The sequence below is a fragment of the Ictalurus punctatus genome, chromosome 1, assembly GCF_001660625.3.
Source record: "Ictalurus punctatus breed USDA103 chromosome 1, Coco_2.0, whole genome shotgun sequence".
Taxonomy (NCBI): domain Eukaryota; kingdom Metazoa; phylum Chordata; class Actinopteri; order Siluriformes; family Ictaluridae; genus Ictalurus; species Ictalurus punctatus.
In genome coordinates, this window is record NC_030416.2 from 10,599,792 (window position 1) to 10,625,789 (window position 25,998).

Genomic DNA, 25,998 nt, shown 5'->3' on the forward strand with positions numbered 1-25,998 from the left:
TGAGGATGCCCCACAGATGCTCGATAGGGTTTAGGTCTGGAGACATGCTTGGCCAGTCCATCACCTTCACCCTCAGCTTCTTTAACAATGCAGTGGTCGTCTTGGAGGTGTGTTTGGGGTCGTTATCATGCTGGAATACTGCATACTGATCATGCTCTGCTTCAGTATGTCACACTACATGTTGGCATTCATGGTTCCCTCAATGAACTGTAGCTCCCCAGTGCCAGCAGCACTCATGCAGCCCCAGACCATGACACTCCCACCACCATGCTTGACTGTAGGCAAGACACACTTGTCTTTGTACTCTTCACCTGGTTGCCGCGACACACGCTTGACACCATCTGAACCAATTAAGATTATCTTGGTCTCATCAGACCACAGGACATGGTTCCAGTAATCCATATCCTTAGTCTGCTTTAGTCTGCTTGTCTTCAGCAAACTGTTTGCGGGCTTTCTTGTGCATCATCTTTAGAAGAGGCTTCCTTCTGGGACGACAGCCATGCAGACCAATTTGATGCAGTGTGCGGCGTATGGTCTGAGCACTGACAGGCTGACCCCCCACCCCTTCAACCTCTGCAGCAATGCTCGCAGCACTCATACGTCTATTTCCCAAAGACAACCTCTGGATATGACGCTGAGCACGTGCACTCAACTTCTTTGGTCGACCATGGCGAGGCCTGTTCTGAGTGGAACCTGTCCTGTTAAACCGCTGTATGGTCTTGGCCACCGTGCTGCAGCTCAGTGTCAGGGTCTTGGCAATCTTCTTATAGCCTAGGTCATCTTTATGCAGAGCAACAATTCTTTTTTTCAGATCCTCAGAGAGTTCTTTGCCATGAGGTGCCATGTTGAACTTCCAGGGACCAGTATGAGGGAGTGTGAGAGCGATGACACCAAATTTAACACACCCGCTCCCCATTCACACCTGAGACCTTGTAACACTAACAAGTCACATGACACCGGGGAGGGAAAATGGCTAATTGGGCCCAATTTGGACATTTTCACTTAGGGGTGTACTCACTTTTGTTGCCAGCGGTTTAGACATTAATGGCTGTGTGTTGAGTTATTTTGAGGGGACAGAAAATTTACACTGTTACACAAGCTGTACACTCACTACTTTACCTTGTAGCAAAGTGTCATTTCTTCAGTGTTGTCACATGAAAAGATATAATCAAATATTTACAAAAATCTGAGGGGTGTACTCACTGTTGTGAGATACTGTATATGTACACCAGGATATTTCAGCCCCAAACCTGGTTGCTTCTGTCAGGAGGTTAAGACATGGTTTAAATGGCTCTTTAAACAACTTAATAAGCCCAAACATCCATCCAACACAGAAATTACTATGAATAAATAAATATATATATTTTAAAAATGTTAAAAACACACACACTCACATTCACGAAAAACAGATGTTGTAATGCCCCCTCCTCTGCATTACATTCAGACATCAGTGGTGAACGCAAAACATCACAGAACACAGGATATGTTCTCTAACCTCCTTCTACCTCTCCAGCTTTTAAGTGATGGAAGACAACTGTTGAAAGGAGGAACATTCTGGATATGATTGAGCTCGGTGATGAGGAATTGATTCTAGGAACATAGTGAAATACCTACGCCGAGTCAGCATAGAGCTTTCCAGTCATTTGTAACGTACCATTGTCACCGTTAGGTGGCAGTCAATGACAAGATACTGTACGACACTCCACAAAGACGTACTGTACCTGATGATACAGTATCAGTTTTTGTTTTAGCCAATGAAAAATGAAAGAAATATCAAATATATGTAAGTTAAAATATACTCGCTCACATATGTTATATATAGGTCAGACTCTGGGTTGCTCACTCTGTGAGTCACTTTTTGCCAGAGGATGGTGCTGTCTTGCAGATTAGATAACATTAAAGGTCAAATGCCCACAGGCACAGATTGTCCTTTAATGCTGTGATTCTTATTCAACTCAAATGTAACTATTCATCGTTATAATATAATTGATCTTGGGTAAGGGATAAACCCATTACAGCTTAAGGTATGAGGTCTACAATCAGTTTGTACTTGTACTTGATGACCTCCACATCTAGGGGTGTGACAACTGTAAAAGACAAAGAATGAAATGAAACATTATGATTATTATCCATTGTAATCGCTTATCAATTGATTGATCAAAAATGGACAGACAACTGGAGCGTTCAAAATGATTCATATCTTTAAACATACACCAAATGGCCAAAAGTATGTGGACAGCACATCGTATCGTATTGTATTTGATTGTTTCAGCCACACCCTTACACGTGCATAAAATCAATCACATAGCCATGCAGTCCCCATAAACAAACACTGGCAGTAGAATGGGTTGTACTGAAGAACTCATAGGATGTCATGATCAACTGTAAGTGATATTATTGGGAATTGGAAGCATCAAGGAGCAACAACGGCTCAGCCACGAAGAGGTAGACGGCGCAAACTCACACAGCAGGGCCACCGAGAGCTGAAGCGAGTAAATATTACCTATTTTCTGTTTTGTCACTCACTACAGGGTTTCACAATGCTTCTGGAAGGGAAGCAACATCAGCACAAGAACTGTGCATCAGGAGCTTCATGAAATGGGATTTCATGGCCAAGCAGCTGCACACAAGCCTAAGATCACTACGCACAAGACCACGTTAGAGCTGGAGAGGTGTAAATCACACTGAAAATGTGTTCTCTGGAGTGATGAATCACACTTCTCTATCTGGCGGTCTGACGGATGAAGCTGGGTCCATAAAGTCAAGCTTTGACGAGTTTGGTGAGGACGAACTCCTATTACCTGCACAGAGCCTCAACCTTAACCCTACTGAACACTTTTAGGATGAATTGGAATGTCGATTGCAAGCCAGGTCTTCTCACCTGACCTCACTAATGCTCTTTTTACTGAATGGGCTCAAAATCCCACAGACACACTCCAAAAACTTGTAGAAAGCCTTCGCAGAAGAGTAGAGGCCGTTATAGCTGCAAAGTAAGGTGGGGGATGTGCAACTCCATATTAACGCCCATGGTTTTCGAATGAGATGTCCAACAAGCTCATATAGGTGTGATGGTGTCACACCTTACAGGTGTCCACATACTTTTGTCCACATAGTATAGGCTATCGAGGTGATTTGCCTGTAACTCTGATACTTCACTGTGCCATCATCATTCCCAAATGATGATGGGGTAAATAAGTTTACCCCAGATTCTGAACAAAGCTGGTCACACTTTGATCAGACTGACCTTTTGAATTAAAATTGTATCATACTGTGTGGAATCTTGAGGTTTACAGCTGTAATTATTTCCTGTATGGCATGTATTGCAGATCCTACAGCACATGTTATTAACATGACAAAATATCATGTTTTACATCTTATTTTATACCCCATTAATCCATCAAAAGGGCCTGAGTGTGTCTAAATGTGCTGTGTCATCATCTCTCTCTACAGCTATGTCTCTCTCATCCACTATAAAAAATTTTTAATAAGACGTGTAAAGTGCATGACGCTGCTTTATCTGCATTGTCATGCGCTTTATAGAGAGGAGAGCGGGGAGTTCTCATGGAGATGGACGCTTAGGCATGAGATGTGAACTCAACAACCCCCCAAATAATCCAAAATGTTCTCATTGTAGCCTTAGTCATGGGTAACCCAGGGACAGCAGTTGCCAGGCAACCAATGACATCACCACAGCAACAATCCTCAGCTTCATCAAGCTGAGACGGGAAACAAGAGATGTGAACGAGAATGTCTGCGTTCTCATGCCTTTGTTTTACTGGACATGCCGGTCATATGTGAGAGGAGAGGATGTTATATATATATTAATATTAATATTATGTTATTAGAACGTGTTATTAGAGTAATGTCTCATGCTTCCTCATTCAGACTGTTTAGAAATCCAGACACTAAGATTTTAAATACACACAAACCTGCTCTCCAGTGGAATTTTCACGGTCTTGTTCATTGATACTGAGTCTTCTGTTACCTCAGACTGTCTTCCTTCTTCTCATATTTATTGTATCACTCATGTGGTCTGTAGAGTTTCTAGTTCTGTTCTGGTGTTTGTGCTTTATTTCTAATTTATCACCCACTTTTGTCTGTCCAGCCTGTGTGAGTCTTTCGTGAGTTGGTGACGGAAGACTTTGATTTTGAAGCCCCACTCATGCAGTAAGATAAACATCTTGACTCAGCAACAGTAGCAGATGCCGGACCAACAGCAATAAATAATAAACAGCAGGGATGAGTGCAACAAGAATAGGAGGTACAGTTGCCAATGTCTAAGCAGGATATATAGGTTCAGTGTTGACTAGTTTCTCTACCACTAAACCTCCAGTAGTAAAAGCTGTCGATCGTCCCTTCTTGACCTCAAGCATTAAGTATAAGCAAGGTCACACTCCCAGATAAATGTGACAGCTCACTGGAGACTTAATACATTTTATTCCTCCAGTGCTCCCTTGGGATGACTTGGAATCTTCTTCAGGATTTCTACATTAAGGAATTGTGGTGTTTCTTGTTTCTCTCGTTACCAATCAGATATAGGATTGGGTTTAGGTTACTGTTTCGAACTGCTTTGAACTGGGTCAAATATGCAGAATATGCTGGAAAAGCGAAGAATGTGCAGGACCTGGGGGATTTTTCTGAAGAACAGTGGGGCAGTTTAACAGCTCAGGACAAACAAGGGACTCATGAAGAACTCTCACAAAACATAAACACAGTCGTGGATCATCCAGGTAACGACACAATGTTAAGAATCAAGCGTATGTATGTAAACTTTTAAACGGGGTAATTTTTTATAAATTCAGCTTGTGGACTATATGTAAACATGTTACATGAAATATCTTATTCAGGACAGAACTAAATAAACAACAACATGGGATTTTTATGATCGCTCTTATTTTGTTAACAGTATTAAGATTTAGCAGATTCTGCAAGGGGTATGCAAACTTTTGGGCACAATGACAGCTGGTCTCGAGCTATTGACAAATGAAACGATTAGAGCTGAGCATTGCATTATATCACAAGCTCTCATTGATGGGAAAAACTATCAAATTGTTCCAAGTCTATGGGTCCAAACGTGGTAAACAGAAAAGCTGCAATCATTTTGCTCAAATAAAAACCTTTCTGTCCTGTTTACGTTTTTTTACGTTCATTGGTAAATCTGTGTTTAGTGTATATCAACTAATAATTTCTCTATGGGGAAAAAAGGATGATCGAGTGAATAATCGACCTTGCTCACGTTCTTTAGATGCATGCATGAATCCACAGACTGAGCTAGACAGAAATCAGTCCTAGCCTTACTTCTTTATACCATTCTGTGTATTTTTCTTACGACAATTAGGAGTGCTGTTGTCTACAAAAGTCCAAAATAATCCACCTTAAAACGGAGCATACACAGGAAGTGTTCATTTATACCAGCCGCCCCTACTTGTATTGGTCACACTGCCACATTAATTGAGCTGGGAGCTGCTGGTGATTGCATCAACTCCACTCCAGCCAACTCTTTTTGGCTTTCTTGACGAGCGTTTCCTTGAATAGCAGCTTTGGCAGAAAAGTCCATTGGGTTCCATGTCTAAAAAAAAAAAAAAAAAATCCCTCATTCGGATCTCTGCTGGATATCTTTCCTGTACACCATCAGCCAGTCTGCCCTGGCTGAGTACGCATGACTCACACATTTTTCCGGTTAAATAAAGAATTTCCTACTGAGCATCTGTTCAGGAAGAATCAGTATTATCACCGCAATGGGACTGTCCTATTACTCATGCCAAGCCACGGTATAAATAACCTGCACTATAAATAAATATTGTTGTTTTTAGAGGCTGCTCCTAATCACTTATCTATTTACCATTGGTTAAAGAAAGACAGAGGGCATGAAGGACCATATCAGTTCAGTTTAATTTTGTTTGTATGGTGCTTTTAACAATAGACATGGTCACAAAGCAGCTTTATAGAACTCCAGATGTAGATTTATAATTAGTTCTCTGTAGCTGGAGGCAAAGACAGTGGCAAAATGAACATTTTTCAGAGGAACCAGACTTACAGTGCCGTGAAAAAGTATTTGATTTCTTGTGTTTTTGTGAATATCTCATACTAAATAGCATTAGATCTTCAAATGAAGTATAACATATAACAAAGGCAACCTGAGTAAACACACGATACCGTTTTAATTTTTTTATTGAAGCAAAAAAGGTTATCCAACACCTGTCACCAATGTGAAAAACTAATTGCCCCCTTAAATGTAAAATCCGGTTGTGCCACCTTTAGCAGCAATAACTGCAACCAAACGCTAGGACTAGGATTTTACTCCTACGCTTTTGATCATTGTCTTGCTGCATGATCCAGTTGCACTTGAGTTTCAACTTACAGACTGAAGACCGGACATTCTCCTTTAGGATTTTCTAGAGAGCAGAATTCATGTTTCCCTCAGTTATTGCAAGTTGCCCAGGCCCTGAAGCAACAAAGCATCCCCACACCATCACACTTCCACCACCAGGCTTGACTGTAGGTATGATGTTCTTTTTGTGCAATTCTGTGTTTGGTTTATGCCAGATGTAATGCCAGATGACCCCTGTCTTCCAAGCAGTTCCACTTTCATTCCACAGAACATTCTCCCAAAAGGTTTGAGGATCATCAAGGTGTGTTTTGGCAAAATTCAGATGAACCTTAATGTTTATTTTTTTGCCCAGTGTCTTTCTGATAGTGGAGTCATGAACAGTGACCTTTGTTGATGCAAGAGAGGACTGTAGTTCCTTTCATATTGTCCTTGGCTCTTTTGTGACTTCCTGGATGAGTCGTTGCTGTGCTCTTAGAGGAATTTTGGAAGGTCGGTCACTTCTGGGAAGGTTCTATACTGTGCCGAGTTTTTTCCATTTGGAGATGACGGCTCACACTGTGGGCCTTTGGAGTTGCAGAGCCTTTGAAATAACTTTGTAACCCTTCCCAGACTGATGTATTTCAATCACCTTCTTCCTCATCATTTCTGGAATTTCTTTCAACTTTGGCATAGTGTGTTAATGGTTAAGACCTTTTAGCCAACTTCATACTGTTGAAAAAAAATCTATTTAAGTGTTGATCTGATTGAAAAGGGTTTGCAGTAATCAGGCCTTTATGAATGCAGTTTTAATAATTATGTGGGCAAATAAATTTTCGCACAGGCCCAGTTGTGTATTGGATAACTTTTTTGCTACAATAATTAACATTACCATTTAACAGCTGTATTTTGTGTTTACTCAGGTTGCCTTTGTTTTATCAATTTAGTATGGGATACACAAAAACAGAAGAAATCAGGACGGGGCAAATAGTTTCTCACAGCACTGTGGTATCCAACCCATCCTTTTTCGAGGTGACACCGGATAATGTGATTATATATCATTAACCTTTTATAATTATATACCATATAGTATGTTGAAAAGATGTTCAGTTTGGATTTTGGTTCTTAAGTCATTCCAGCTGTTGAAAATTGACTCAATGCTTCACCACCATCGACGGGTCATCAACAGATACAAGAAATGACCCCACAGGGAAGCACTATAGTATGGCTTGGGGATGGAGTTTACAGTAGCTGTGCTGGATTTACATAATATTCATTACCTGGTTCAGTGGACAGAAATCCTTCACTGATTATAGATGTCACTAAAGACCCAGCCCCCAGATGACTAAGCCAGCAAGGCCAAGCTGCTCTCTTGCAGATGAGGAAGTGCTGTCAGTTTGCTCCACACGTGACTCCACTGCCCTGCTTCATGTCTCCTGAAGTCTGAATACCTAAATTCCTCATTATTATACCAACCCAGGGAGGGGGCACGGTGGCTTAGTGATTAACACGTTTTGCCTCTCACCTCCTGGGGTTGGGGGTTCGTTTCCATTGTTCTCCCAGTGCTTCCTCTGGGTACTCCGGTTTTCTCCCCAGTCCAAAGACATGTTGTTCTGATTGGCATCTCTAAATTGTCCGTAGTGTCTGAATAGGTGCGTGATTGTGCCCTGCGATGGGTCGGCACCTCGTCCAGGGTGTCCCCTGCCTTGTGCCCCGAGTTCCCTGGGATAAACTCCAGGCTCCCTGTGACCCTGTGTAGGATAAGCGGTATGGAAAATGGATGGATAGATGGATGGATGGATGGATGGATACCAACTCAGTACCAGTAGTATAAATAATCCAAATAATCTGTCCAAATTCCTTTTACCTGACTAGTTGGCATTTTTTATTTTAGTGTTTTATTTTGATTGTTAGCAGTTGGCACGCATGTATTTTTATATTTGTGTGTATTCTTTATTACCATTAGTCAGTAACCTTCTTATGAACAGTATCCCTGGTCCTCCTGGTTGTGACACTACCACTAAGCTGTCTATAAATAAATTAGAGGATGAATAAGAGGGGGGGGTGGAATGAGAATGGAAGAAATGAAAGATGTTAAAGGTACAGAGCCTTTAAATTGCTAATGAGGATGTCGTCTTTGTAGGGCTACATAATTCCTCTTTCCTCTTTTATTTTTTATTTGGACAGAAAGCCTTTCACTCTCTCTCTGTCCGAATTCTTTATAGATGAGCTGAATTGATTTTACCACGCTGTCAATGCGTTATAGTTAAACGTCATTTCTTTGCCTCTGTACATTTTTCTAACGTTTCTTCAATCCATGTTTATGCCAGTACAAATACATTCGATAATGAACACCGGCTTTGAATAAATAACTAGCTGGTTGTGATTGTGATCACTGTGTCCACCATTTTCCTGCTGGAATTGCTGCTTCATACTTGAATGATATCATTAAGTGGTATCCAAATATTTGCAGAGGTAGGGGCATTTTATTAACTGGAACCAAATTCTATTCATGTACAATTTTGCTATAAAAAAAGTAATGGTGCTCCTATTTGATCCTGAGCATGGGTTAAGTTTCTCTGTATGTTCTCCTCGTGTCTGCCTGGGTTCCCTACGGGTTCTCTGGTTTCTTACCACCTCACAAAAACGTGCTGATAGGTGAATTTGTGACTGTAAAGGTGTGACTAAGTGTGTGAATGTGTGTGTGTGCATGGTGCAGTGTGATGCACTGGCATCCTATTTAGGGTGTGTTTCTTAGCAGTTTTCTGGGAATGGGCTCCAGATCAACGCAGACCCTGACCAGGGTAAAACGATTGCTGAAGATGAATGAATGAATGATGTCATTAATCAGGGTTGATATACTATATTTATGGAGTTGCCAGTGGAACATTTTGTGCATTGTGTGTGTGTGTGAGAGAGAGAGAGAGACAGAGAGCGAGAGAGACAGGCATGTCGAGGTGAGGCAACGATTAAGCAGATTGCCTATGGGGATTAGTGGACCAGTACCCAGGCCTTCTGTTAGTTATTCAATCTCCCTTATATAAACTCATCTCTATATCTCTCTGGCCCAAGTCATCTCATCTCTCAAAATCACCTTCGACCCTTTTTTGCGTTGTGAGAGGAAGAGGAAGAGCACGGTCTGTGATTGTGTGTATCAGAGAGGATGCTTTGATATAGAAGACATAAAAGGAGCACAGAATGAGACAGCAGGAGGAGGGAGAAAGGACAGAAACTGCGTGTTTGTGTTAGGTCATATAAGGCGAGTAGAGGATGCGTAGTACGCACTCGAGTAATTGGAGGACTCTGTAAAGTGTCTCTCACATTTTGTGCTTCTCTCTGTTAGACCGGATGACTCACGCAATCTGTTTAAAACTGATAAATGAAGTTGCTGACAGCATTCTCACTTTAGTAAAAGCAAAATATAGAACCCTGAGTACAGCCCTGATTCTCTCATCATACATCAGGTTGTATCACGCCCCCAGTCTAATCTGGGACAGCATCCCTTTTCCCAGTACACTAGAAGCTCCTGCTTTGTAAGATTGAAACTCTCAGTGTTGATTTCATCCCACACAGGCTGCCCGTGCTTTGCTCACGTAAAAAAAACAAACATGTCCATAAAACAGCTTTTTAATCTGTCTGTTAAATACGCTGATATGTCATCAGAATCTAGAGCATGGCCATGTACTAAGCTGCAGTCTTTCAACCTGCCTATTCCAGATTTCATAGATTTCCCAGAATGCAAAAACGTAACTAACCCTTAAAACGCCAACCGCACATTATCCTTTAGAACAACAACAAAAAACGGCTTACTCTGGCTCTTACTCCTCTACTCTGTGCACTTTGCTTCTCTAGAACTCAGTTATAAATCTTGTATGATAGCACTACTCGTATTGTTCTCCGCTTGATAGATCGCTTTGCTTGCGTGTCCTCATTTGTAAGTCGCTTTGGATAAAAGCATCTGCTAAATGAATCAATGTAAATGTAAAAACATTTGTTGAAGCACATCCTAGTCCAGTAACCAAGACCAGTCTTACTCATGTTGAGCATATACATGTGTGCAGAGTCTGCCTCTCAGAAGCTGTACAGTGAGCAGGTTTCAGAATGAGATTGGCCTGCTTTAACGATGTCCCTTTTTGTTCAACTGTGCCCTTAAGAGACTTTTGAAGTAGCGTGATCAAGTTTCAGTGAATCACGTGCGGCTCCTTCTAATCGTTCAAAATGGCCACTCCAACGACTGAATCCCAGCATGTAGTTGATGCGTGACTCAATGACACTCTTGAAACCAAGTTCTTCCTTCCAAAGACACAGTCAAACAGTAGTGCGCTCGCTCGGCTCAAAAGCTTTGTCATCTACCAAAGCGGAAGTGAAACTTGTGGTTCTTGTTAAAGTGTTACCCAATCAGAGGGGAGCAACTGCTTGAGGCAATCACATGGTACACCTATAATGTTCTATGTGTGAAACGTATATATATATATCGCAATCAAAGGCACAAGAAGTCACCAACACACAACAACAAAATACTCCTTTCTTCTACTAGAAGGGCTCTTACAGAGCTTTTACGTGCAAAACAATGGTAGTGATGATGAATGCTCTGCTTCCATCCAAATACAGTGTATCTAGAACATACACGATATGGCCAAAGGTATATGGACACGTGATCTTCACACCCATATGTTCCAGCATGACAGAGCTCCTGTGCACAAAGTGAGCTCCATGAAGACATGGTTTGCCAAAGTTGGAGTGGAAGAACTCTATTTGGCTTCACACAGCCCTGATCACAAGCCCACTGAAGACCTTTGGGATGAACCGCAACCCCAGACCTCTTCACCCGACATCGGTGCCGGACCTCACTAAAGCTCTTGTGGCTGAATGAGCACAAATCCCCACATCCACACTCCAGCATCTTTTGGAAAGCCTTCTCTTAAGAGTGGAACTTATTATAACAGCAAAGAGGGATTACATATATTAGGGGCAGTGGGGGCTTGACAGTTAAGGCTCTGGGTTACTGATCGGAAGGTCGGGGGTTCAAGCCCCAGCACTGCCAAGCTGCCACTGTTGGGCCCGTGAGCAAGGCCCTTAACCCTCTCTGCTCCAGGGGGCGCTGTATCATGGCTGACCCTGCGCTCTGACCCTAACTTTCATACATGCTGGGGTATGCGAAGAAAAGAATTTAACTATGTATATGTGATCAATAAAGACTCATTATCTGGAATGGGATGTTCAACAAGCTCATATAGGTGTGAATGGTCAGGTGTCCACATACGTTTAGCCATATAGTGTTTGTACACATAACACCTAGAATTATTATATATTAGAAGTATTGCTGTTGAGTGCAAAAGTTTGCACACCCCTGAAACAAAGGAATTTGAATTAAAGCAACATGCTGATAGTTTGTTGGGTTTCAAACAGTGTATGCTATGATACTAATAGTGAAAGAGAACAAAAATGATCATCTCCCTTTCTGAACATGATATAAATATTATATCTAATAACTCGGATATCAATTAGGAATACCGTTATAACTCTGATCAGCTCTCAGTTGCATTAGTCTCTTTTTCGACCTACGTTCTACAACACGTCTGTTGTCTTTATTACAACATTTGAACTTCTTGAAATTCTACACTTTTTGCAAATAAGTTGTTAAAACTTCTACAAGCACTGGAGGAGATACAGTATATGGTTGTCCTTGCCTTGCCCGGATGGGACCAGACCCTCTTGTTACTACTAGTTTTACGCTGGAACAAAGGATCGTTCTAAACAAGAGTGACGGTGATAAATGGTGCAGCACTTGAATTTACTTTGTTGGTTCTGTGCAAGAAAAGGTTGACAAGTCAGTAAACATATCTAAAAGAATAATTAGTGTATAATTGTTTGTGTTATATATATTGTTTTCTGATCGTTATAGTTATATATAATTGCTTACTGTCAGCAACATTTCTGAAACGTCCTGTTCTTTTCTGAAGAGAAACACATTGAGTTTATTGAGGTTGAACACACTCGACTATACCTTAAAACTCGAATTTAACTCCTCCCTCTTACCACACATGAGTTTGTTCATATAGAAACACAATAAATGAATTTCCTGAATATCCAAAATGTGTGCAAAATATGCATGCAATCATTTTACAATTACATTCGATGATGCACAGATTTGAATAAAAGGGCCTATTTGTTCTGTTTTTAATAAAACTAAAACTAATATAAATTCCTTCGGATATGGTCTGGGATTAGGTTTATGATTGTGATTAAGGTTATGTTACGCTTAGGTCCAGGCTTTTAGTCAGAGAGATGATTATGGTTGAACTTTGTGCTGGGGTCAGGTTGAATTTAAATTTTGAGAGATCTAATTGTGCCAACATTTAGGTCAAACATTGTGTGTCAGAGGTATTTAAATACAATGGTTTTAGAAGGTATTCACACCCCTTCACGTTCCTCACTTTAGACCTTACTCTAAACCAGGGGTGGGCATTCTTATCTGGAAAGGGCCAAGATCAGCTGATTAAACAGGTGGAATCAGATGTGCATCCTGCTTGGTTGGAATGAAAACCTGCACCCACACCGGCCCTTTAAGGATAAGATTGCCCACCCCAGCTATATACCATTATTTTATCCAACCTGACAGAGATTCTGCAGAGAGGTGTGTCAAGCTTGAAGCATCATAACTAGAGAACATTAAAGCCAAGGCGGTTTTTCTGCATCGAATGAAGGGTATGAATTAATTTATAAATGTGATATTTCGGGGAAGGGGGGGTATAATATTGGGATTTTTGCAGATGTATTTAAAAATAATTTTTCTGTTATCTGGAGAGATTCTGTATGGAGGAACGGTCTCAGATCCCTTGCCATGTATTCTCCAACCTCATCAGGCGTTATAGGAGAAGACTCAGAGCTGTTATCTTGGCAAAGGGAGGTCGTCTTCTCCTTGGATCCTTGGAGATGTTTTGGCCACCCGAACCATCCTCTTCACAGTGCAATATAGAGACAGTATAGACACACGTCCAATTCCAGGTTGATTCATAACATTCCCAGTTGACTGGAACTTTTTTCTTTGGAAATTTTTGCCCTGATGGTGGAAATGGGCATTTTCAATGCTTGTGCTTTTTTTTTCTTTTTTTTTCTTTTTCTATAGCCACTTCCCATTTTGTGAAGCTCAACAACCTTTTGCTGCACATCACAGCTATATTCTTTGGTCTCACGCATTGTTATGAATGACTAAGGGAATTTGGCTTGTGTGTTACCTCATATTTATACCCCTGTGAAACAAGAAGTCATGGTTGAGCAATTTCCTGTTCCTAGTCACACAGGGGGTGCGCAGTCCCCAGCAGCACTATCTTCGCAGTGATGAAATAAATCCCGGTGGAAACGGGGAAACCCAGTCTGTCGAAGGACCACCTAATGTGTGGCGCCAATTGCTTTTCTCTCAGGGGGTTCCCCTAGCCTTTGTATTAATAGACTTACCCATAGAGCAGCAGGGCAGTGACTGGTCATAGACAACCTCTGGGGACCAATGAAGCTCCGAGACCCCTCATGAAAGTTAGCCTGGAGCCGCAAAGCACCCAGTTACCGTGTGTGGCCAAAGGGAGGCCTGGCAGGAGTCTCAGTGAAGGAGAGGCTATGTACTGGCAGGGGGAGACTTACGCACAAGGCTGCTTCTCTGTTCACCACAAGGGCTAGCCAGCGGCAGCAGGGTATAAGCAAGAGGTTAGCAAGCAGGCGGGAAACAAGCATGCGATTTCCCTCTAAATACGCTCTGTGGGCTAGGTCACACACACACACGCACATAGGGACAATAAAACAATATGACGTGTGTATATTGGCTGAGACATTATGCTGTACTACTTTTCCTAATTAAACTGTTCATTGTGCCATTACCTGAGTGTTATATGGATCTCAAGTGCTACTTTACTGAGAGATTGTAAATAATTTATTGAGCAAGTTGATCAGAGACGCAGTACTAGTGAAGGGGAAGCTGTGCAGGTCAGATGTGTGTAATACTAAATTAAATTGGACATCTGATCCAGCTAAGTCATGGCTGTTCCACTGCCTGGTTACGATCTATTCCTAGACATACTCCTAGACATGCTTTTCAAATCAGTGTCTGTGTTAATGTTTTTTGGCTTGATCTATTTATCTATCATTTTTGCCATTGGGACAGCTGTACTAATCCTTTCGCACGATTAAGAAAATAAATCCCCCCCAAAAACCCCTCTTAGCATTACATACAAATTTCAACATGCTCGGTACTGTTTGAGCGTATAGTATACGGTTGGGGAAGAGTAATCTGTCACCTAGAAAGGAGCGGTTCCCTTTTTTTTACTCTGGTTCCTCTCAAGGTTTCTTTTTCATGCTGTCTCAGGGAGTTTCTCCTTGCCATCGTCACCTCTTGTTCGTTAGGGATTTAAATATAAATCTACAGTACATTTCCGTAAAGCTGCTTTTTGACAACGTCTACTGGTAAAAACGCTACACAAATAAAATGTTATCTTCTGGGAATTTAGGGATTCATGTGGATCAATCATCCACATGATTGAGGGCAGAAGGCATCAGGATCAGGCACTGGTATCCCATGACACATCAATATATTAAATCAATCAATCATTCATTCCGAAAACACACAAACAGAAATAACAACTAAATGTCATCTAGAGATAACTAAATAAAGAGCTCATGTTGTGCAGGACATTTGGTCTCTCACTGTCCCTCAGGCTGTAAAAATCTGCAGCATGTTTCGAAGTGAAGTGTGTCCCAGGGTGCTTGTCCAATCTTGTAGTAGTTATGTGGTGTAGTCCTGGGTAGTGAGTGGATCCCAAACCTCACATCTATACAGCACAATAGACATAATACCAGTGTCAGAAATTTGAATTGAGAGGTCTTTTTTTGTTCCTTATATGCTTTTTCTCATTTTCTCCCAGATCAAAATTTTTTGAGTGAACACGGACCTGTTTTCCTGAGACTTGGGCGTTTTTTTTTTTAAGATTGCAGTTTTGATTTTGGCTAGATTGACTGTCAGGTGCTAGATCTGACAGCACTATTCCAGCAGGTCCAGGTGATTGGGTAAGCCTGGTTCAGCAGCTCCAGGTTGTCTGCGTAGGGCAAAAGATTTCACTTCTGTATTGTTTAAGGTGAGTCCAGTGGCTGCAGATTGTTCAGGTAACACCATTGACACATTGATGTACGTAACTGAACAGCACTGGATACCGGTTGCAGTACTCTCTCACCCTACACACTTGAGTGAAGTATTCTGCCCTTTCATTTCCGAGTTGTTTACGGAATTCATTTTTCAGATATGTAGACTTAATAACGTCATATACTTTACTCCCTACACCACTATTAAAAGACTTGATAAAATAGTCACGTGTTTTAAAGTCAACAAATCATGCAAATATATCTTTTTTCTCAATTTTCAATCTAGTTTTCCCATGTTTGTGTATTCTGTATTGATATGTTCTTGCTTTGTTTGATGTCAAGATTGTTCTGTTTCTCAGGGACCTGGTTTCTTATTTCAACTTCTTTTCATACATTGTTTCAGTTTGTGACAAAAGTTAGTCTCGGTTAGGCTCTCTGCTTTGGATTATGTAGGTGTTATTCCTTATATCATTTTATATTCTTCATCAAACCATTTTCTCTTTCTGAGATACACCCATCAGCCATAACATTAAAATCACCTACCTGATGTTGTGTAGGTCCCCCTTGTGCTCGCAAAACAGTCCTGACCAACTTGCGCATGGACTCCACAAGACCTCTGAAGGTGTGCTGTGGTATCTGGCACCAAGACGTTAGCAGCAGATCCTTTAAGTCCTGTAAGTTGTGAGGTGGGGCCTCCATGGATCGGACATGTTTGTCCAGCACATCCCACAGATGCTCGATAAGATTGAGATCTGAGGAATTTGGAGGCCGAGTAAACACCCTGAACTCTTTGACATGTTCCTCAAATCATTCCTGAACAATGTTTGCAGTGTGTCAGGGTGCGTTATCCTGCTGAAACAGACCACTGCTATTAGAGAATACTGTTACCATGAAGGGGTGTACTTGGTCTGCAGCGATGCAGCAATGTTTTGAAAGGTGGTTTGTGTCAAAGTAACATCCACATGTCCCAGAACCCAAGGTTTCCCAGCCGAACATTGCCCAGAGCATCACAGTACCTTTGCTGTCTTCTTCCCATAGTGCATCCTGGTGTCATCTCTTCTCCAGGAAGGAGATGGCCACCTTCTTCCATTGCTCCATGGTCCAGTTATGATGCCCACATGCCCATTGTAGGTGCTTTCGGCGGTGGACAGGGGCACTCTGGTCGGTCTGCAGCTACGCAGCCCCATATGCAGCAAGCTGTCATGCACTGTGTGTTCTAACACCTTTATGTCATACACAGCATATTCAGCCAAAAGTTTCAGAACTTTGTCAGCAATTTGTGCTACAGTAGATCTTCTGTGGGATTGGACCAGAAGAGCTAACCTTCACTCCCTACACACATGAATGAGCCTTGGGCGCCCATGATGCTGTCGCTGGTTCACCGGATGTCCTTCTTTGGACCATTTTTGGTAGGAACTAACCACTGCATAACGTGAACACCCCACAAGACCTGCTGTTTTGGAGACGCTCTGACCCAGTCATCTAGCCATCACAATATGGTCCTTGTCAAAGTCACTCAGATCCTTAAAGTTGCCCATTTTTCCTGCTTCCAACACGTCAACTTCGAGAACTGACTGTTTACTTGCTGCCTAATATATCCCACTCCTTGACCCCATGTGATTCTCAGTGTTTTTATTGTTATGGCCGATCGGTGTATGTATTGTTTTTTTTAATTATTTATTTTTTTATTTTTTTTACACATTTCTTTTGTTTTAGCGAGGTTTGCCTTGATTGCTGGTTTGTAATCAATTTAATTTATTTGTTTTACTGTCAGTTTAACATCTCTTTCATTAGGTTGGAATTATTTCTGTGGGAATCTGTTAATAAGCTTAATGTACAGCATGTTCAGGCCCAGGCCTTGACAGCGCTGCACTAACACCTTACAATCCTTATTAGCAGTTGAGTCTGGTTGATATGTGTTGCTGTGTGGGTCTGGTAAGGAGAGACCTTAAATATATGGCTGTTTCCATGGATATCTATAATGTCACATCTTGAGCCTGGCATTAAAACCCACACACAGCAGCAAATTGCCTCAGCCTGGAAAGGGCTGACTTCTAGATTGGATATTATGAAAGAACTCATCATTATAGTAAGGGATTCTACAGGAGGTATGTATGCTGCACATATACAGGCGCAATCAAAATTATTCAACCCCCATTGCAAATCAGGTTTATTGTCAAAATTTATAGACTTTCAGCTGTTTATGATGAACAAATCAACACAACAAATGCTTCAAGTGGTTTCCCCAAATCCCAGTCTCAAAATTATTAAACCCCTCTGTGGTAAGCATCTTTAGTACTTAGTAGAGCACCATTTTGCTGTTATGACCTGCTGCACATGCACAACCAAACACCAGCTTCTGGCAGTATTCCTGAGGAACCCATTCCTCATGAGCAATGGCCTCCAGTTCAGTAATATTCTTGGTTTGCGTGCTGCAACCGCCTTCTTCAAATCCCACCAGAGATTTTCTATGGGGTTCAAGTCAGGTGACTGTGATGGACCTGTAGAATCTTCCAGGACTTTCCTCCAGGACAACAGGATCATCGTCCTGTTGGAAGGTCCGATGACACCCAAGTTTCAGCTTCCTCACATACGGCATGATGTTTTCTTCTAGGATTTCCTGACAGGTCAATGAATCCATCTTGCCTTCCACACGCTGCAGGTTTCTAGTGCCAGAGGATACAAAACAGCCCCAGAGCATCACGAGCCACCACCATGCTTGACTGTGGACAGAGTGTTCTTTCTTCATTCTCCTTCCTCCAGACATACCGCTGATCAATCGTGCCGAAAAGTTCCAGTTTTGTTTCAACGCTCCACAGAACAGAATCACAAAACTTCCGTAGTTTTTTATTTGATTTTGAGGCGAGTTTTCTTGTGTTTTTGGGTCAGTGATGGTGTACGACTTGGAGTTCTGGCATGGAAACCTTCTGCGTTTCGAATGCGTCTTACTGTGCTCACTGAAACCTCAGTGCCTGTCGCCACCAAGTCTCACTGCAGGTCTTTTGCAGTCACTCGAAGGTTTTTCCCAACCTGCCTTCTCAGAAATCTGGTAACAGCCGTTGATGGCTTCCTTTTTCTGCCTCGTCCAGGTATTTCATGGATTTTCTGCCCCTAGCCAGTCCAGGTATTTCATGTGTTCCAGCTCAGGCACACCTGATGTGCTTAAGACAACACCTGTTCTGTATATTTGTGCTGTTGTGAGAGATTCTGTTCAGGTGGTTGAATAATTTTGAAACTGGAGAAATCATCATAAGTTGCATATTCAGTTGCAGACGCATTCGTTGTGTTGAACTATTTCAAATGCTATTGTTTGATTTGTTCATCGCAAACAGCTGAAAGTCTGTACATTTTGACAATAAACCTGATTTGCGATGGGGGTTGAATAATTTGGATTTAAACTGCATACAGATCAAGATTCTGGTTAATATTGCTATTTTAAGCTTTAATAATTTTTTAATTATTATTTTATTTTGTTATATCAGATAACGACCCTGCCTGAGTCTCCTCCATGTTTTACATATGTGTTTAAATGAAGGTAGGAAGATTTCCATGGAGAGAGAGAGAGAGAGTGTCTAGATCTGATTGCCACCAGTGTTTAGTGGTACAATAATGTCTGGGTTGTTGTTGTTTTTTTGGCTCCACAGAATGGATGAATAAAAACCCTGGATATTCTACAAACATATTGAAAGTATCTCACCAGTCACAGTTTTTTAGATAAAGGTGTAAGGCAGGGGTGGGCAATCTTATCCGGAAAGGGCCGGTGTGGGTTCAGGTTTTCATTCCAACCAATCAGAAGCCACACCTGAATCTATTGAAAGCCAAGATCAACTGATTAAACAGGTAGAATCAGGTGTGGCTCCTGCTTGGGTGGAATGAAAAACTGCACCCACACCAGCCCTATGTGGATAAGATTTCCCACCCCTGGTGTAAGGCATGCATGAAGGGATGAAAGTGCAATATTGAAAGTGTATCACATACAGTATGTAGTCTATTAAAAGCACTACAGGAATCTTTTAGGCTAGCTATTACAGTATTTGACAGATAAGATGAAATAGTTGACATATGTCCCCAATGTTTGTAGTGGGGCTTTTTGTTTTGTTTGTTTTGTTTTGTTTTAAACATTAGCTAACAAACATATCCTAACATGTACTTAAGGTGGTCGTTATTCACGCATGAATTCATTAGACTCACGCCATAGTTAAGGTTCGCTCTTCATTAGTTCATGATAAGTACATGCCTTAACTCATTATTAGTTCATATTTAAGTAAGTATTAATTCAGGTATTAGTGCATGATAATTCATGTACTGTTATTGTAAAGTGTTATTCTGTAGATCATTAGCAAGAATTCGAGCACCCTCCTGACCAAGGTGTACATGGCAGTGTAGTAATGGTTATGGCTGCTTCTCGAAATTCTCTGTGGCCATGATCTGACCCTTAATCTCCTTTCGAGTGCAGGCCGTATATATTGTGTGGATAAATCATGAAATATGGACTGACAGAATAGCTGTAAGGGGTTGAAAGATGATGGTGGGTTGTTGTGGCCTGTGGGGCAGTGAGGTTGGTTCTCTGGCAGTTCTCAGGAACCAGTGGACTGTTATCTGTCTGAGAGCTTGTTGATTGGTTGTGGAATTGTTCTGACTCTGCTTTGATTAGACTGGTTTAGCTGCTGTTGGAGGTTATGGATTAGATATTTATCTGATGTAACAGGTTTTTCATTTCGGTCAGGTATTACACTCTATCTAAAACCTGGTTTTGTTCTTTCAGTTCTTATTTGAATTCTGCTTTCAGGTTTAAACTCTTTCAACTCTTCTTTTAACTGTTGTATAGTGTCTTTCTTTAAATCTCTCATTCTTGAATGTGCTGTAAAGACACTAGCTCAGGGTGTGTGGGGTGCAAATAGTTTACCTAAGAGTTTATCACTTACCTCATTACAGTTCTGTAATTGCACAGGTTTTTAGTAACCTTATGGGTTGTATACAGAGAAAGTTACCTCATGGTTTGTTTCAATCCTTTAAAAAATTTTTTTTTTTAAAGATTTAATTAAGCAGAGAGATGTGTGTAAGGTATTTGGATTTTCAGTATAGATGTACAGGTCTACTTTCATTTCTTTATCATATTAAACCACAGAATCAGTGTCAATGTGTGTGCATGGTGCCCTATGATGGACTGGCATCCTATCCAGTTTGTTTTCCTGCCTCGCACCCAGTGCTCCTGGGATACATTTAGATCCACTGCAACCCTGACCAGAATGGGGTTACTGAAGCTGATGAATGAAATCAGCTTTCAAAGACTCTGAACAATTTCTTAATATTATAGCTTCTTCCAGTCTTAATCACATCAGGATAGCTGATGGCTAGGCTCCCGAGGCTCCGCCCCTCTGAACATTAGAATATATCCATTTCCAATTCACGTGACGTCACATTCTTATAGGAACGCCCACCTGCAGGGCAAAACACGCCTTTCTTCCGTTGCCCACCAGCTATTTTTTTTACCAGATTGGTTTAGCCAAAATGCCAGATCGTTGTTGTTCAGTCGGATGCACTAACGGTTTAAACCTTACGAATGGTTTAACTGACATTGAAAATAAAGTTTTGATTGGATTTATGTCATTAGATATTGTTAACCAAAGTATTACCGCCCTAGAACGCGGACTACAGTGAACCTGAAACTAAAGTTAGCTAATTAGCACGCATCTTCGCTCTGACAATGAAGTTCGTGTCCTTCACGTCCCAAATGGCAGCACGATTGACCCATCCTGATAACTGTCTGTACTTTTGTATGCTTTCATCCTGGCATCAGTTTAAGGGGATGGATTCTCCACAAGACATATGTAAACATCGCCAAAGTGGAACTCTGGCAGGGACGCCACTGTTTTCAGTGATTGAAATACTGTGCCAAAGACTTGCAGTTTGTTCAAACTGTTTTGGCTTTAGCTTCTAGGATAAATAAGGAATTATTTATCTTATTTTCTTGTCTTCGGGTGTGATGGAGTATCTTCTGTCTTCAGATTAGCTGTCTTTTTGATTTATGGATTTTTCGAGCTCAGTTTGTTGGCGCTTTTTCATCTTATAGCTGCTGTGGTGGGAAGAGTACAGAACACACTGACTTGAGTAAATGTATTGCTACTGTGGTAAAAAATATACTTGAGTAAAAGTGATCAAAAATAATACTTGAGTAATTACTTTACAAATGACTTTTTTTTTTTTACACGCCTAAAATTGACACAAATGACTGAAAATCTATATCTGAAGAATACGTTTTTAAACAATAATGTTAACTAACCAAGTGATTGAGCTATGCTGAAGTGAACACAGCCTCAGTTATTAAAATGAATGGTGTTGACTAGCTGACTAGCTTACAGCCAAATGCAGTTGGAGATTCAGCAGTATGCTAGGTTAGTTAGCTAGGTAGTTATGTAGCTCATGTTAATTCATACATGATTTTAGCTTTAAGCTAACTAGCAAAGATGCTCCTTACACTTTATCCTGAGTGATATCTCTAGGCTGTAGCAGCACTTAGACATATTTAACATGGTAGGTATTTGCTACTGATTATCAACTGACATCTTAAGCTTAATACAGAGTTTTCAAACTGTAAAATATCAAAAGATCTAGCTAGTCTAGCTTACTCAGCTAGCTAATGGCATAGCCTACCTGTACATGTTTCTGCAGGTTAGATGTTAAGCTGGGAAATGCCTATAACTCGATAGCTTTTGGCTTGTATAATTTGTAGATCATTATCACGCTGAAAATAAAAGTGAAGATAAGTAATAAATTGGGCTGAGGCTGCTCATCTGTTTGATGCTTGAAGTGTCTACCTTTTTCAGGAAACATTGTGTTTGCACATACTGCCTTTTAATTGGCTTACAGTTTTCTGGGATTAAATGCGGAGTTTATTTGTTTACTTTCTAATGGCAGTCAAAAATAAATGCAGCAAAATTATATATATATATATATATATATATATATATATATATATATATATATATATATATATATAGTTCTTGTCTCATGAGTGTTCATGCTTCGTCTGTTTAGACTAGGGATAGACGGAATATGAATGCATTATTTGGATTGAACAGATAACATGGTCTAAGATGATACAAATACAGATACAAAGAAAACTCTCACTATTCTTTTTAATTTGTTGAATTTGTTGTGACAGAGCTCCAGACCCAAGTTTGAGAGGACATTTTCTCCTGGCCCTGATCTTCCATGTGGGACACGTGTCCCCTAGCTCTGAATTGAGAGCAACGCCATGTCTGTTGCTGACGCTGGTGACAGGGACGTTTTGGTACTATAGTTCTCTCTGTGATATCTCGGTAATATAGACTCTCTGTGTCACAATCTGCTTGTACTCACTTTGTGTAGCATTTGTGCGAATGTGATTTCAGTTCGATATTTCCTTTTAAAAACATCGCCATCACTTCCCAGTAGAGCTGCTGCTCCGGTGTCACCCAGATGAGGATGGGCTGGCTCCTCTCAAGGTTTCTTCCTCATGTCATCTCAGGGAGTCTTGCAACTTGTCACCTCTGGCGTGCTCATTAGGGATATATTTATAAATTGAATATTTATATTCTAAATTGATATACTTCTGTAAAACTGCTGTGTGACAATTTCAATTGTTAAAAGCGCTATACAAATCAGATTTGATTGAATTAAACTGAATATCGCCCACACAGACTATAGGTTAAACAATAAAGACAATTTTTCACAGCCTTCTTTGCTCATATTTACCAAGAGTGCCAATATTAGTGGAGGGCACTCTTCATATTTAAAATCCACACCCATGTGTGGTTCAAATTAAAATACAGACTCATATAGTAATATTTGGAACATTAAACAGATACAGATATAAATACAGATAGTGGCGTTGTGTTACACCTCTACTTGTACATCAGTTTTATTTTATTTTTTGACACATTCCTGTACAAATAGTTCTTAGTTCTTGTCATTTCCTATTCGTTTCTGATCTTTTATTTAGTTATTTAAATGCACAGTCTAAAGACGAGTAGGCCAGGTTTTCATTTCACGCTCTATCACTGTACATGTGACAAATAAAAATCTTGAATCTATACTTAACTCCTAACCAACACAAGTACTACATTTAATCAGAGCTCATAGTTACAGCTTCTTTCTCTCTATCGCTTACTACTGTAGCTGTCTAGAAGCTCAGTGGCTGTAGACTGCAGTCAGGACAATCACCTGTCTTCTTGGTGAGTGATTGATTAAAACATTGGTAAGCATGTGTGTGTGAAAGGAGCAGTGACTAATTCTGCATCCCTTGAGCCCACCATTGCTCAGCCTCATCCAGTACAATCTTGTGTGAGTGTGTGTGTGTGTGTGTGTGTGTGTGTGAGTGTGCATGTTTTAACACCAAAATACCCACTACAAAACACACTGGGTGTGCTGCATGTCAAAGACATGAAAGTTACTAGCTGAGATTGCCTTTGTGTGTGCCATATGGTATTTATCTCAAAGGGAATAGGATAAATTGTTCATGTCAGTGTGAACCCTGTGTGTGATTGTATGTGTGTGTGTGTATGTGAGTGTGTACCCAAGAGACAAATATAAATAGCATGGCTGGCAGATGCATAGGAGGAGCACAGACATCATAGTACTATAAATAGCATCTCTTTCATCGAGATGTGCAGTCTTGTGTATAAGTGTATAGTGTGTGTGTGTGGGAGGGTATTTGGTTGTGGGGGTTCCTAGCTCATTCAATAATCTCCTTTAATTTAGTTGTGCTATTTGCTTTGACAATCATTTCATTTGTTACATTTAGATCAGTAACGCATTGCGGAAGTGACCTGAGAGAGAGAGAGAGAGAGAGAGAGAGAGAGAGAGAGAGATGGATGTGTGTGTGGTTAGGTGAATAAGATACATGATGCTGAAACTGCAGTCTGATTTTTTTTTAAATCATGCTTACCTTGCCTCTAGTCTCTCTCACACAATCTGTCAAATAATAAAGTGTTCATGTGCTTATGTGGCCTTAATGCAGAGTACATGACCCTCTTCTAGCAGGTGTACCTTTACAGATGCTAACTCTGTGTGTGTGTGTGTGTGTGTGTGTGTGTGTGTGTGTGTGTGTGTTATATAAAGAGAGTCTAAAAATGATGACATAAGTGAATATCATCTGTAGCAGTTTTTCAGACTCATTAGGACTAAACCACATTGTGTGCAGTATATGACCTTGAAAGAAGTCATGAAGGTTAAGACAAAATATATCACCAGAAACCATTGAATAATAATTTGTTTAATACTATGTTTTAGGCCTATTAAAGCCAATCAACTACTAACGATATAGAACACGACGCTTTGTTCTTCCACTTTATCAATTGTGAATCAAAATACTTTATACCGCAGCGTGGTAGAATTCTCAAATCTGATTGGTCAGAAGGTGTGCATTATTTTTATACAACCGCATGACTCAGACAGTTGTACCGGCTGTACCATGAGTGATAGGTTAATATTAATGCGCTTGTTCTAATATGTTGTTGTTTCTATAGTAACAGCTCATACACAGGGACCTGTATGGGTGGATGTTCCACATAATCTATCAAATGATAAGCAGATTTTTAAAAAACGTGTTGTTTAATAAAGAAAAAATGTAAATAATTATTGATGCGGTGAGGTTTGTGGAGGTTTAGGAGACATTTATTTAAAATTTTTTGAAGGATTCTTAAGCGTCAGCACTTTGTAACAATCACGTTGCTTTGCATGTTTATGGTTTCTAGTTTCTCGGTAAAATTACTGACTCTGTTTTGTTTATTTTGTTTCATTTTTTTTTATTATTATTAGGAAAAGCATTTATATTTAATACAGTTAAAGCAATTGACCTCTTCTGCCAGTGGACAAGTGATCAAATCTAATAAATAACGCAGAACGAGAATAACATGATGCTACAGTTATTCCTAATACAACCAGCAAACCAAGAAAGAAAAAGGAAGAACAACTCAAACCTCTCCCGCTCCAATTAGTATAGGACGGAAGACAAAAGGTCAAAGAAAAATAAATAAACAAATACATTTACACAAAAAGGGGGTTCAGTCAGAGTATCTAATTGCTTTGTGTTGTATCGAGATAAATCCAACGTCACCCCAAAAACTGCTATACTGGGGCAGACATCCATTTTAATTTTAAGAATTGCAGACAGTCATAAACTAGTCACACCAGAATCTATGTAGCATTGGGCAAAGGAAAAAAATGTGGCTTAAATTACAAAGAGAGTAATGATATCTGTCACAAGTGTCACTAATACTGGGATCGAATTTGTCTAGCTGAGCTTTTGAAAAATTAACTCTGTACAAGACTTATTGCACCCTCACAACAGACTGTGTTGGGAGGGAAGGACGGAGGCCCAATGCCCTAGTATAATGACGGGGACACTATAGTGTAAAAACAGCACCGTCTTTTGGATGAGACGTTAAATTGAGGTCCTGACTCTCTGTGGTCATTAAGAATCCCAGGACACTTCTAGTAAAAGAGTAGGGGAATAACCCCGGTGTCCTGGAGAAATTCCCCCATTGGCCCTTCTCTATCACGATCCCCTAATAATCCCCATC